The sequence below is a fragment of the Palaemon carinicauda genome, chromosome 13 (genome assembly GCF_036898095.1).
Source record: "Palaemon carinicauda isolate YSFRI2023 chromosome 13, ASM3689809v2, whole genome shotgun sequence".
NCBI lineage: Eukaryota > Metazoa > Arthropoda > Malacostraca > Decapoda > Palaemonidae > Palaemon > Palaemon carinicauda.
Window position 1 is genome coordinate 137,577,802 of NC_090737.1, and position 15,840 is coordinate 137,593,641.

A 15,840-nucleotide genomic window follows, 5' to 3' on the forward strand; every position below is an offset into this window, starting at 1 on the left:
TTTTTTGGTGGTAGTGGGGGAAGGGGGGGGGGGGGGGGGGGCAGTGAAGTGTACTATATATGATTTGATTAGTGTTCCTGTATTCTGTTGTGAAAATTTTTTGGAAAATTTTAATTTTTCTATACTGTATGGGGAGAAATTTATTTTAAATTGCAAGTTGGGTTTTTGTACTTATTGACTGACAAAAAACTATAGGCAGTTTGGCTATTCATAAGTGGTTAGCATTTAAAAAGTTATTACCAGAAGTGGCTATTATTAATTGCATTTACTTGTTTACAGTTTTTAATGGTCCCCAAAGAGTAGATCTGTAGGCTTTAGATTTCGGCCCTCTTGTTTTTGTTTTCATGTATAAATTTGAACATTGTTTTAGAGAGGCGACTTCTGATGTTTGGACACTCATGCTCAAATTGAATTAATTGATCCTTTAGAATATTGCATCATAACCCTATTCCCTTTCATCTCCCTCTTTATACAGCTAGGCAATCCGTAATCAAACTTTCCTTCTGGTACCAAAGCGTTTTGGGGCACCCACGCATGTCTTCGACTATACAAGAACTATTTTCTACCGAAAATTTATATATAGAGTCACTACTTGTAATCATATTTTGAAAGGAAGTGTAACTTCTAAATTTTAAAAATAATACTCTTAATCTATAAATTTAATTTGCATTACCCTCTTGATCCCTGTTAACGTATTGGTATGTTGATAATATATTCATTTGAAAAATGGTGCATTCTGTTCAAGCAAGCATTTCTCTGAAATTGATTAAAAGTTTATTTTCTGTTAAATGAATGTTCTCTTGTGAAGGTAGGTTTCAAGATAAAGAAATTAGGATATTGATAACTTTTTTTTTTTTTAATAAAGTGTAAATGTAATGTTCATAATCTTGTTACCTCTTAAGGCTTTCCTAGCTTGAATTTTTGTTAGGTAAATATAGGTTATATTTTTACGTAAAATGTTGATTTATGTTGTGTTTTATCACTTAAGATTTCAAACTAAATATATTTGTTATATTTGATCTCAAGGTTGATATATCTTAGGGCAGCAGTGATGCATTGTTTTGAGGTCCACTCCCTTACAGATTTGTTTTCACAAATTTTACCATTCATTTTTATACTCCACTTATTGGCATTCTGTCGTTTTTAAGCTTGCCTCATATGAATGTTCATTTTGAACAGGGATAATAATCTGTAAGTATATTCACCCAATGATTGTGCTAGTGGCAGGGAATAAAACTTAGTAGTATCCTCATTGAAGTAAACATGTACTTATGTCAGGATTGTAACCCAATTCATAATCTTGAAACTATGTCATTTTGTGGTCAAACTATATTGTACATGGAAAGGTTTGATGATAGCATAGTAAGAAAACTGTATTTCCATGTGGAAACTATAATTTATTTTTCTATTGCAAACTTTTTTTCTTTCATGTTTACTTATTTTTCTATTGCAAACTTTTTTCTTGAACAGGTCTATCTAAAATTTCTGGCAGCTTTGAAGATTTTGTCTTGCTTTTGCTTGCTGTTTTTTTTCATGGTTATTTTGCTAATTTTCTTTAATATAATTTTTTGTTAACTAGTCTTTTTGTTATAGAATATATACTGTGTATGTATGCAAAAAGTTCTTACTGAATATTGTTTTGCACAAAACTGCTAAAACAATTGTTCAGTAGTTTGTATTCTTTGTCTTGATGTAGGTGGGTTATGCATGAACCATACGGATTTTAATGGTTGGGTTGGTAAGTTTGGTTTTATGTAATGTCGGCATTCCCTCTCTTGGTGAAATGTCATCTCTACCCTTTATTTAACTTGGTCTGAGGAAGAGCAATTTGTAATTAACACTTGATAGTCCCAAAGTATATTTATTGTATATTTTTCTCACATAAATTACCTTATGTTCTTGGCATGACGTTTAGCTTCTCACTGTACAAAATGTTTAATATCCAATAAATTTTATATTTGGTGTATGTTGCTTGGAAAAAAAATAATATTTTATTACGTGCCAGAATGTACCTGAACCCATTTATACATAGATTAATACAACACGTATTATGGAATAGCTGTATTATTGTCCTTTGAGGTTTATAAAATATTAATGCTTTCGTTGCTATTTATTACAATTCATACAATGTTCTTACAAAATAATTTATGCTAATAAAACTTTGATCATATTTTAACAATTTTGTGTCCACAGAATGCAAACATTCACACGACACACTTAACCTAACACATAACCTTACTGATAAAATTTTTAAAAATTTCAATACTACCATCCTATTACAGACACAAGTCAAATTATACATTATAATGCTTTATTTTTAAAAGCATTACTGCCCAGCTTTATTTAAGTACAGTATAGTCACCAAACATCAATGTAGACAAAAACTGAACTCTTAGCACCTTCTACAATAGGGGAGAGGGCGAATAACAGATCTCAAAACTAGTTTGAAATTTGGCCTACATGAAAACTCAATATGACCAATTGTACTGTCATTTAAAGTCATAACTCATCAGTATGTCGATTCAATGTTAGAATATTAAGGTTTTTGCCTGACCAACATATGGATTTAACAGTTGTGTAAAAGATTAAATTTTAAACTCTACAGATGTCACCTACAAAAGTAGTTTGTACTACATCACTTTTAAATATATTAAATTTTAAAATTCCAAAATTTTGGATACAAAATACAGTAAACTATGATCCTTAACCTGTGCTATTAATGCAAACTAATTAGACATTGAATGGGATTTTATCTCTAATACCTATATATTTAAATATAATTCTTGTTACAGCACAAGCTTGGTGTTCATTTCTAGGGTTAGATTAAATTAATGTATAAAGTAAAACAAATTTTCTGAAAATTTACTTCAATACCATACTTGCCCATATACATATGCTTTGATGCTTCAAGAAAATTTTATTTTTAGATTTAATTTTGCCATTTGATCGTTCACACCACACTGATATTAGGGATTTAATATTTTTGTCCCTGCACAGGTTCTTACAAGAGCTTAATCAACAGAGTGAATGCTCAAGTCTAGATGCCAAAACATTCAGTCTTAAACACCATCGTGTCACTTTGCCCTAACGAGGGGCTATAGTTGCATTGAAATGTTCTCTGGAGATCACAAGACAGCAAGTGCTTACATTTTGGGGCTTGGATGGACCCATGAATGTAGTCTCAAAACGTGGGTGACAGCTGAACATAGATGGCCAGCTACCGGGCAGATGCCCCCACATTTCAGGCAACTTCAGGATGTAAAAAGCACAGTCCTGGAAAGGTTGTGTACTGCACCCATCCGGGGGCTGCCGAAACCATCGATAAAGAACGCCAGTTGAATGTCCTCTCACTTACAGAAGACTAAGACTATGTCCTTGTACATATGCACACAGGATGACATTGTCAATGTCCCAGGGAAGAGGATCAAAAATTAAATCTTATATGCAATGGAGAGTAGATGATAATCCTATTTGGACTCCCAACCTTCACCCACTGGGACATCGAAGCATCGCAAGTTAAGAACATGAAAACTTTACTTTCACTCTACCTATGGAAAACACCTTCCCAAACCTCTGAAAGGAACTACAACAATATCTTCAGGCTCAATGATTTGACTGGGGTGGGGGAAGGAAAACTCAATAAGATGCTGTAGACTTTTTGCAACTGGCAATGGTGAATAATTATTTCTTTTTGGGCAGAAGGGCACACACAAGAAAAGGGAGAGGGAGATGTTTCTCACATCCTCTTCCCACCAATAGCACTTGTGCTATCAGTTACGCCCATGGTTGAGAGCTTGATGACGCTGCTCGCACAGAGGAAGTAGCTGTGAAAGACTCCTATAGGAACCACTAAATATGTACTGAATATGTAAAGAGTTCGAGGGAGGGAAGCCAACTTCACTAAAATGAGACCATCGCCAATAACAGGCAGGGGTAAAAAGTCCATCATAGGTGGGAAAATAGTTGACAATATTTGTCTCCTACATCCACCGGACTATGTGGAAAGACATTAGTTGTCAATCATTCCAGCATCTAGTCCACTTATAGGGGAGTGGGTTAAATGCTGGGGTGAAAAATGGAAAGCACAGGGTGCATGAGTGTGAGAGAGAGGAAGTGCCAAAAACTTCCTTTGGGGATGGAGTATACTCCCCGAAGAAAATAAACTTTCTTCATAAAGCTCTCGCACTGAAAAGGAGGCCAACTATGATTCTCAGAACTGGGGCATTCTTGTTAACAGGCATATCCTCAGTGATGAACAACAAAAAGTTCATAAAAGTACTGTACTCATTCAATTCGGAACAACTTATCACCAGAATTAATGCTGCTTGAATATCTCCAAATTTTATACTAAGCTTAACATCTTCCAGACTAAGAAATGTACATACAAACCACAAACATATCCAAGGAACAAAAATAAGACTATAAATTGCCTGATGGCTGTAGAAAGAGAGGGGCTGCCACTCGGTGGACCAAGTACAATACACACTTTTTCATGAAGTGGAGCCAGCAACGACTGAAGAATATCCATAATACAAGAAAAAGTTTGTTCTCTACAAGAAACTAGTAATGGTTGGTAAAATTAATCTGAAAAAAATCATAGAATGCAGTATTAATTTATATTAAAATAGTACTAAATTCTCTCTTACCAGATTGCAAAGAAATTACGTCAAATTTAAATGAGCTTTGAAATATGTTTTAGCTCATAGGTGGCAATGACATCCTTTGAAAAGCACACAAAAAGATCATAAACTCATTCTTGTTAGGGTGAAATTATATAATCATAATGAAGGATAATTGATTAAACAGGTACTTGATTAATTTCTTTGCATAAACTAGCAGCTAAAGGAATGGATCCTTGAAAGTGGAAAGAACAAGCAAAAAGATGAACTTTTAGTGGCTAATGCAATTTAAAATTTATTTAACTATCCCCTCCTAATACTAAACAGTTGTTACTGTTCTAAAAATATAAATTTTTTTTCATCACACGGCTATTTTCCCTGTTGGGGCCCCTGGGCTTTAAGCATCTTGCTTTTCCAACTAGGGTTGTAGCTTACCAAGTAATAATAATTTATAATAATCTCCAATACTCATAGTACCTATTCTGCACCACAAAATTTACAATATTCCTTAACTTTTAAAACTCCTGAACTTATCAGTGTAAGAATATTAGCTTTTACAATGCATAAAAAGTATCATAAAAGGGCTAACTATTAGCTATAATTGACATAACTAACTTGTGCTTGTACAGACTGGTTTAAACAAGGCACGTTTATAACCATGAAATAAAATTTAGGTTTACAAAACCAGAAGAGTAATATATACCTTCTGAATCAAGTAGAAAGAAAATGATAACCTAGAGACTAAATGTAGAGTACAGTAATCCAAAAATTTCTCAATTCACTTAATTGCACAGTAAAAAGCTCAATAAGAAGAGAATGTCCTTCCAACTGAGGAAAAAGAAAGGTGTCTAGGTTACCAGTAAACGCTGGTGGCTATGGTACACTAGGGCCGAGGAGTGTGAACGACGACCAAACAAAAAGTTACCAATCAAGAAAACATGTTTTTACTTTTCTTGTAATCCACTTGAAGCATTAAAGCAAATGCATACTGGATAAGATTTGTTAAAACAACATAAATTTTAAAAGAGCCTTTCGGTGCTCAAAAGGCAAAAATGACCACCACTGACAATTCTCTTCACAAAACATCTGTAATAAAGAGAAGAGGGACCCCAATGATATAGTCATTGTGTGACATCTGTATAGAAAAAAAATTAATTATTCCTTAAAAAGATATCAATATACCTAGTGGGGAGGCAACCCGAGTGACACTTCATTCAGTGTGAATTATACAAATGCTACAGTACTGTACATAATATGACCATAAAAATATGGATTATTTCAAGAACATTCTGTGGCCTACCACTAACAATATGACTATCTGGACAAACAGGTCAATATCACTTAGGAACTAGCACATATGGTGGGAGCTAGGATTTGAATATTCACTGATGATCATGACTTTTGAGATGCGAGATGGACCCATGTTAATTCTCACACAGACAGACTCAAACCATGAATAAATACTGCTATGTAGATATATTAGTCAATTATGTAGTAGTAATATTATACTCATTTTGATGTTCTGAGATTTGCATGTTACTGTTAACAAGTAATATGTACAAATGTGCTCAACAGTACTATACAAGAAATATCCACAGTGATAAGTGTTTCGCTATTTGTGATGGAAAACTTAATTGATACAAAATTCTGATCCAACAATTACGGAAGTAAATTTGACGGCATCTTTACTGTATCTTTTAAAGCACTCGCTGTTATCAACCTTTATAGATTTGCGTGAAAAGATTGAAAAGCTGCAATGGACTCTTGAAAGGTTTTTTATAAACTTCAAGGTTGAGTTTGATGATGATATATACAGTAGACAAACATTCATGTTATTCATAATATGAGAGTTACTGTAAAGTTTACTTAGGAATTGATTGTCAGTACTCAAGTTAGAGTAATAATTTGGTTATCTTTACATATATATCACTCCAGCTAAGAAATATAACTATCTTAGTAACTTTTATAAAAGTTTCCTCATTTCAGATTTTATAGCAACAATAAAAGAAACATACTTTTTCAAAGATAATCAAACTAAAAGATTAGTTTAACAAGTCTCGTACCTCCAATAGGATGTATACCCAGGTGAAAATTGGAGCAAGATAAAAGTTTGAGAAGTTGGACAACTTGTGGGAAAAGGCTAAAGGGCACAAAAAATGTCTACTTTCTATGAACACCATTACAGAAAGAGAGCTTGAATGATCAAACAGTTGCTACACTTCCTCTCTCGAGTATCTCTCCTGCACTCGCTAACAACCACTCTTACCCGACTGCTAGTACACTATACAGAGAATCTGAAGACCTCACATTCTTTATCTAAGGCAGATAAAAGATGAAAGAACAATAGAGGACAGGATCTACTGTTCGTTAGGAATACCCTGTACAATTACAGTTCATTTCAATATACAATCTGTGCAATGCTTAGAAAAAAAAAATAATTGAAATAAGAGTTTTAGTATATCTCAACAAATAAATTTACTTTGAGAAACAAATTAACTGAGATTTTAAGAAACCAATTAGCATAGAGAGGAACAATAAACTATAAAACTATATCTAATATAAAACTATATCTAATCAAAAAGTTAGAAATATATCTATTGAAAATCTGTATCAATAACACGAACCAGTTTCTAAAGCATTATTTCATGAGACTGCTTGTACAGTATACTAAGAGTAGCAGCAATGTCCTAGAGAAAAGCGCACTCGCAAACTGCCCTAACCTTACGACCGAAAATAAATAACCCAACAGATGAACAGCAACTACACTGTAACTCCTCTAAAATACAAAGCCATGACTTTAACTGGAAAAAGGTTAATGCAATTCTACAAAAGCTAGGAAAGCAATCTGCAGAAAATGCATTTACAAAATCACTGTTATAGTTCCATTCCTGTACCTATTCAGAAGTGTCTAAATTCTTTAAGGTTCTCATGGTCAACAGCAATGAAGATATTGCACTGGTTTCAATTCCGAATACATTACATTCCTTTCCACCTTCCTTGATAGAGACAAAATCAAGTAAAAGACATATATGGGTACAAACTATCTACTGTATTATATGATGCAATATTAAAAATATATACAAATATATACTGTATTTATAATCTCTAACTTTTAAATTGATATTCCTCATCGAATCAATGCTCCCACTTGGTCAGAAGGCGCTGTGATGGCAACACAATTGGTTGAAAAGCATACAAAACTTAAAATACAAGGGACTACATATAATAAACTAGTTTTCTAATCACATGTTAAAATATTTTAACTAAAAATATTGCACATTATTTAATTAGACAATTTTTGTACTTCCCATGTGCAAGAAAAAGCACCTAACGGCAGAAGTATCTTTCTTCACTCCTGTCTTGGTTCTTGATTAAAAGCGTGTTCTGGTGCTAATACTTCCCTTCCAATATTTCTTAAACATTTGAAACTACAGTTTATCTATTTATGTAGTTTTTTATCTATTTACAGCACAGAGTACATTATCTACAGAAAACATGCACAGCATTGCAAATCTTAATACAGTACAGTGATATTACAACTTTTTTAAGGCATAGTTATACAGTGTTACTAACAAAATAAAAATTCTATGGTACAGTATATATTTTTGATTATTAATAAGGTACTCCATCAAAAATATCTTCAATCATGAAATTAAAATTACTCATATGGCACAATAATATAATTCTTTGAGATTCTTATCATAATGATAGACCATACAGTATATCAATAATTCTTATATATGTTTTATTAAAACCATAACTATTCCCTGTAGCAAATTCACTGTTGTAGGCATCTCAAACTAGTCCAAATAATTTTAAACATTGGGGAAAAAGATAAAAAAAAAAAAAAGACTGCTTCTTGACGAAGGTTTAAAAGGTCGCTCATGAATGACAGAGGGTAGGAACAATGACATTGCCCTAGAGACTAACCATACATAATTCTCTTCAATTAATTTCAAACACTGGGAAACAAGATTAAAATAAAGGGGGCTTTTTGACATAAAGGTTTAAAGGTCGCTCATGAATGACAGAGGGAAGGGACAGTGACATTGCCCTAGCAAGCAGGTCAATGCCCTAGAGATTGACCATACATAATTCTCAATTAATTTGAAACGCTGGGAAACAAGCTTAAAAAAAAGGGGGCTTCTTGACATTAAGGTTTAAAAGGTCGCTCATGAATGACAGAGGGAAGGGACAGTGACATTGCCTTAGCAAGTAGGACAATGCCCTAGAGACTGGACATACATAATTCTCTTCAATTAATCTTAAACGCTGGGAAACAAGATTAAAAAAAAAAAGACTGCTTCTTGACAAAGGTTTAAAAGGTCGCTCATGAATTACAGAGGGAAGGGACAGTGACATTGCCCTAGCAAGCAGGACAATGCCCTAGAGACTGACCATAAATAATTCTCTTCAATTAATTTTAAACGCTGGGAAAAAAAGATAAAAAAAAAGGGGGCTTCTTGACATTAAGGTTTAAAGGTTGCTCATGAATGACAGAGGGTAGGGACAGTGACATTACCCTAGCAAGTAGGACAATGCCCTAGAGACTGACCATACATAATTCTCTTCAATTAATTTTAAACACTGGGAAACAAGATAAAAAAAGGCTGCTTCTTGACAGAAAGGTTTTAAAGGTTGCTCATGAATGACAGAAGGTAGGGACAGTGACATTGCCCTAGCAAGCAGGACAATGCCCTAGAGACTGACCATAAATAATTCTCTTCAATTAATTTTAAACACTGGGAAACAAGATAAAAAAAGGCTGCTTCTTGACATTAAGGTTTAAAGGTCGCTCATGAATGACAGAGGGAAGGGACAGTGACATTGCCCTAGCAAGCAGGACAATGCCCAAGAGACTGACCATATATAATTCTTTTCAATTAATTTTAAACGCTGGGAATAAAGATTAAAAAAGAAGGGGGCTTCTAGACATTAAGGTTTTAAAGGTCGCTCATGAATGACAGAGGGAAGGGACAGTGACATTGCCCTAGCAAGCAGGAAATTGCCCTAGAGACTGACCATATATAATTCTCTTCAATTAATTTTAAATACTGGGGAAAAAAAAAAAAAAAAAAAAAAAAAAAAAAAAAAAAAAAAAAAAAAAAAAAAAAAAGACTGCTTCTTGACGAAGGTTTAAAAGGTCGCTCATGAATGACAGAGGGAAGGGACAGTGACATTGCCCTAGCAAGCAGGACAATGCCCTAGAGACTGACCATATATAATTCTCTTCAATTAATTTCAAACACTGGGAAACAAGATAAAAAAAAAAAAGGCTGCTTCTTGACAGAAAGGTTTTAAGGTTGCTCATGAATGACAGAGGGTAGGGACAGTGACATTGCCCTAGCAAGTAGGACAATGCCCTAGAGACTGACCATAAATAATTCTCTTCAATTAATCTTAAACACTGGGAAACAAAATAAAAAAAAGGGGGCTTCTTGACATTAAGGTTTAAAGGTCGCTCATGAATGACAGAGGGAAGGGACAGTGACATTGCCCAAGAGACTGAACATATATGATCAACACCCAAGCCTCCTCTCCACCCAAGCTAGGACCAGGAAAGGACAGGCAATGACTGCTGATGACTCAACAGATAGACCTATAGGCTCCCCCAAACCTCCCAAAACTATAATACATTGGTCCTATTCAAAAATCTATTTCAAAATTGATCATAGATAAAATAATTTTCAATTTATGATGCAATAAAATTGCTATATTGAAACTTATCGGCCTCCAAAATATATAATGGCATTAAAAGTTACCCAATATAACACTTTCAAGAAAAATAAAATTCAGATTTAAAATAAAAGATTGGAAATCTCTTAATGTTTACATAAATGGTACAAAATGTATAAAATACCCTAATTTGTGTACTTCCAAAAAGATTTATACAAGATTAATGTAAATTTTTAATTGCCTCTCAAATAACATATATTGTAATGTCAAAAGTAATGGCATTTGGAGATTGTAATTCTTAGCTAATCATTTGTGTATAAGTTTTTCAAGAAATATAACCAAAATATTTTTTCTCTTTTCTCACCGAATTTATAAACATTTAAAAAAACAATGAAAAAAAAAAACCACCAAAAATATATTTACCAAGATATCTCTCGCATGCGTCCAGACGATTCGACTTCATCCATAGACAGAAAACAATCTACTGAACAATTGATTCTGTATAACTTAAAATTTAAACTAAGACATCCAAAATCTTCATTTCTAACCAATGAAATTCAGTTAAAGAATTATAAGGTGACTTCTTTATTTTAAAAAGTATGTAATTTATTTCGCTTAAGCCTAGTGAAAAAGTGAAGAAAAAGAGAAGACGTATTGATAACTCATTCTGATAGGTTTTATTTTATCCAAAGCAATCATAGAAAATATCTTAAATTGTGAGGAATGAAATAATTCGATAAGGTTTCCATTCCAAAAATCACGCCAGTTTCTAAAATATGCCTACAGCTTAAAATAGAAAATATCACTAGAATAAAACATCCATCAATACAGTAAAAGAAAGACTGATAACTAATAGCTCGTGTTTTAAAAATCAATCAACAGAGATAATGCCACCAAGGCTGAATTCAAAGACTGGCAGTACCCAAAATACCTGTATTTTGATAGCGATGAACTCAAAATCAGATAGAGGGGCAAAAAGGCCACTCGTGGTTGACTTCAACATAGAGATGTCGGTGTAGAGAATAACACCGTCTCCTGTGACAGACTGAAAATTAAAAAAGAAGTTTTGAGATATACAAACATTCCGACTATATACTTATATTATCATGTTTGGTCTCAAGCCATGTCGTCCTGATGAACCTGTACGCTTTAAGCGTACAGGTCCATTAGGACGACATGGCCATCTCACCCAAAAATAGATTTTTTGCTTTGCTTCAAAATCTGTTTATTAATTGCTAAGCTACAATCATAGTTGGAAAAGCAGGATGCTATAAGCCCGAGGGCTCCAACAGGGAAAAGGAAACTAGGAAATGAATGAACTACAAGATATGTAATTAACAATTAAAATAAAATATCTTAAGAACAGTAACAATACCAAAACAAATCTTTCATATATAAACTACAAAAACTTTAAAAAAACCAACGAAAGAGAAATAAGATAGAATAGTGTGCCTGAGAAACTCTAACCCAAGACAGTGGAAGACCATGGCACAGACGCTATGAACTACCCAAGACCAGAGAACAATAGTTTGATTTTGGAGTGTCCTTCAAGAAGTTTATAATCATTTGAAATTAATCTAATTATTTGATAATACAGTACAAACCAATATCTTTGATAGCCTTTTTCTTTGGTTCAAAGTGGGGAAGCATATACTGGTATTGACTACCAAACACTTGATGAATGAGTCACAATATGGGGCAAAAGATTCAACTCCTGTCGGGGGGTAATTTGAATCCAGTATTGACTCTGGAAAAAAAGTGACTAACTCAATCAGAGTGGAGATAATTAGTGATGTTATATAAAATCCCCATTTTTATACATAAGAAAACTATTTTTATCTTTATCATTAAAAGTCTAGCAATAACTTTACTTAGATATAGAAGGTTCTACAAGCTGAGGGTCCCGATAGGGAGTCAGTTCAGTAGGAAAAAATAACTAGAAAAGTACAACAAACTACTGTATATAGGAGAAATAGAAAAAAAAATATAAATAAGTAAAAACATAAGATTAACCCTTTTACCCTCAAGCTATTTGGAACTTTCCAACCCTTAACCCGCAGGCGTTTTTTTTTCAAGCACATTTTGCAATATGTTTTTTTTAAATTGCTCTAACAGCCTTGATTTTTGTCATAGAGTCAGGTTGGTCTCATTCTTTTGGAAAATGCCTGAAGTTTCTCATAAAGTTATCAAAAATATGCAAAAATGTAAAAAGCAGTTTTTTGCAAGGACCTACAGGTACGTCCATGGGGGTAAAGGGATGAGTTTTGTGTATCGTACCAGTACGTCCTTTGGGGGTAAAAGGGTTAAGTAAAATGATATAAGATAACAGATTCATGTTAACCTTCAATAAAAAAAAAAATATTTGCAACGAGTTTGAACTTCCTTAGTTCCATCGCTTCAACGTGACTAGAAGAGCATTACAAAAGTAGGTCACGACCAGATTAAAACTTTGGAAATAAGAAAAGATACCCCTTTGAATTAACTACACACAGAAGGTCCTTAACCTACAAACATGACAAATCCGTAGATAATTAGTATTTTTCCCTAACACAAACCTGGAATTATTTATATATGGATCTGTCTTTCGGTAAAGCTGGAAGGTAGTCAATTAGACTTTTTGGTGCAAGGTGGCAACCATAGCAGCCTCAAAAATTCATAAGGAAATATTGTAATACAACAATATATAATTTAATACAGTAAAGCAATATTAAACAGGACTCTTTGTTGACTTTTGCAGCTGAAAATCATAGGCATGTGATGAGGCCTACTATAAGAAATTTTTTGTTACAAAATTCAATTCACAAACAGCTTTTTGGAACCTTTTAAGTTTGTAAATTGAAGACTTTCTCTATCTAGTACTTTGTGGGGGGATGGTACAATCTGGGAATATCAGAATTATATTTCATACCACACATACAATGAGATTGGTGAATGGTGGTACCAGGTTAATACACAAATCAAGGACGAGAAGTCAAAGTTTTCGTCAAACTGAAGACGAGATTAGCTTCTGAGATCTAAACATCGGAGCAATATTTTAAACACGGCATAAAATAAAAATATTTCATAAGGTGTTGGTATGTTATGATTTGGTTTGATTTTGCTTGATTTTATGATTTGGGAAACCTCATTTCGATATACTGTACTGATACTGAGAGTTAAATGGCAGATAGAAATGAAACTATAAGAGAGATTACTCAAGTGCCATATGTGGATGTGATCATGGTGAGGGGTAGATAGAGACGGCTTGGGCATGCTCTTCACACTCCCCAAGAGAGATTAGTTCACCAAACATTCAACTGGGCTCCACAAGGCGCTAAAGGAGTTGGAAGACCCTGGCCTACATGGCTGAGGACTATGAAACATGAAGCAGATGATGATGAATGGCGAAGTATTATATTAAAAGCTCAAGACATAAACGACTGGTGAAATCTAACCGAGGCCCTTTGCGTCAATAGTCGAAGGGGATGATGATGATGTACTGTAATGGACTCTCTCGGCAATAACTGACAGTCCTTCTCCTCTATTAGGCCGTCACTGAGGTTCTACTGTACATTCATACTGCTCTGCGGCCGAAGTAAAAGCGACAGCTGTGCGCTGTCAAGTGGGTGGGGTTTAAAGTCACATGGCAGTAAATATCTACACCTCGTTACAAATATTTTCAACCTAGTTCCAGCTTTGCTGAGCCATACCCCTAGTAAAGGACAAGGTATGTATTCTTGTAGGAACTAAAAAAACATTTACAGGTGGAAGAGAGAATCCAGAACCTTGAAATAGATATGTAAATACAGTAGAAAGAAAATATAGTAACGCATTTAGTATAGTGGCAAATTACAGTGTATGTCTGAGACAACAAATCACAAAATGTTTTAAAGAATGAAATAAAAATGACAAATTCGTAGGTAATTTGTATTTTTCCTAACTATACAAACCTTAGCTATTTAATAGGGGTTATTACTTTCGGCGTAGCTGAAATGACGAGCCATTAAAATTTTAACGAGGGTTTACTACCCCACCGCTAATTAGCGGGGGGTAGGGAGGGTAGCCTGCTACCCCCCCCCCCACACACACACACACCTGTGCTTGAGCTCACTTCACTTGGAAGTAGGACTTCAAGGGGGATAGGGCTGGCGGGCAAGTTTGATTAAATAGCTAAGGTTTGTATAGTTAGGAAAAAATGTATTTTGACGAAGGAAAAATCTATTTCTGGGGAGAGACCTGTGGCGCCCGGTGAAAAGGGGTCCTTCTAATACACTTTTCTGATAAAATCTTCCAATTATACCAGAGAAAGATAAAAGCATGGAATGCAGAGGTTACTACCCTCGCGCGAGCACCTTGTGGGTGTCGTGTATAAAGCAAAGGCGCGTGAAAGCCACTATTCACAAATTACCTACGAATTTGTCATTTCTTCCGTAACTGACATACAAACCACGCTATTTAATAGGGGTGACTCACCCATTAAGAAGGGTGGAAAGTCCCTGCCAGTACTGGCTTTTGGCTTTGCCCGGGGACTCAATATTTGAGTGTGTTCGCACTCAGCAATAAGGAGTCCCTGCACCTCGCTAGAACCTTGCTACGCAAGGACTGCTGCCTACACAAGCTGTGTGTGAAGGTAAAATAAAGTGTGACTCATCTTAGGAAGTTGACCTGTAGTCCCTTAGAAGGAAACTTTAGGCTAGGACTCTCCCAATACCACCTTGTCAGGGTATGGGGACGTGACAGTATTATCTTAATACTCGGAACACAAGGAAACATGGTTTACCTGCAGTGGTTTGAGGTCAGCTGTGCAGAGAACCCAGGATGCTGCTTTCCCCAAGAAAGGGGAGGATGAAAAAAAGAGTAAGGGCCAGACAAATCTTTTCATTCATGCCGACTAAGACCAGGTAACAATGCCCTCAACATTCTGCTACTTGTCCACTAAGAGTCTGAGGTTTTAAACCCGCTGTTGTGCAGCCACCACAGGGCCGATAGAAAACGTATCGAGCCTCCTGTGGGTCACGTCGTGCAGGTAGTGGGCTGTGAAGGTCGTCTGACGTTTCCACACCCCAGCTTGAAGGACCTGGGTCTGAGAAATTTCTCTTGAAGGCCAGGGACGTAGCTACGCCTCTGACATCATGTGCTCTAGGGCGACGTGACGGAGGAGGGTCTGGATTCAGGGACAGATGGATCGCCCTACGAATCCATGCCGAGATGGTGTTCTTGGTGACCCTTCTCTTAATCCTCCCAGTGCTAACAATGCTTGCACCTGGGGACGGACTGCAGCCGTTCTTCTGAGATATAGCCTCAGACTCCTTACTGGGCACAGTAGGAGAAGGTCTGGGACATCTGTTACAGAAAGGAGCCGAACCGAGCGTCCGGCACCCCCTGATTTTGAGTCTTAGCACCAAACTCAAGGACGAATTTGAACGTTACATCCCCCCGATACCCTTGCATGGGCGATGTCATATGAGAGACCATGAAGTTCATTGACTCGCTTGGCCAAAGCCAAAGCTAGTAAGAACACCGTCTTCCAAGCTAGGTGGAGAACTGAAGCCTGGTGTAATGGTTC

The 15,840-nt window shown here is 35.3% G+C and overlaps 1 protein-coding gene across 1 annotated transcript in view; it reads right to left on the reverse strand.

Annotated features, from left to right (window-relative positions):
* Positions 1–9,688: 9,688 nt before the first annotated feature.
* The window catches only part of LOC137652492 (transmembrane protein 263-B-like), a 43,636-nt gene continuing 37,484 nt past the window's right edge, over positions 9,689–15,840 (reverse strand). Inside the window, exon 4 of the mRNA XM_068385932.1 lies at positions 9,689–11,340. The gene's annotated coding sequence lies outside the window, so the exon portion shown is untranslated. The remainder of the gene's footprint in view (positions 11,341–15,840) is intronic.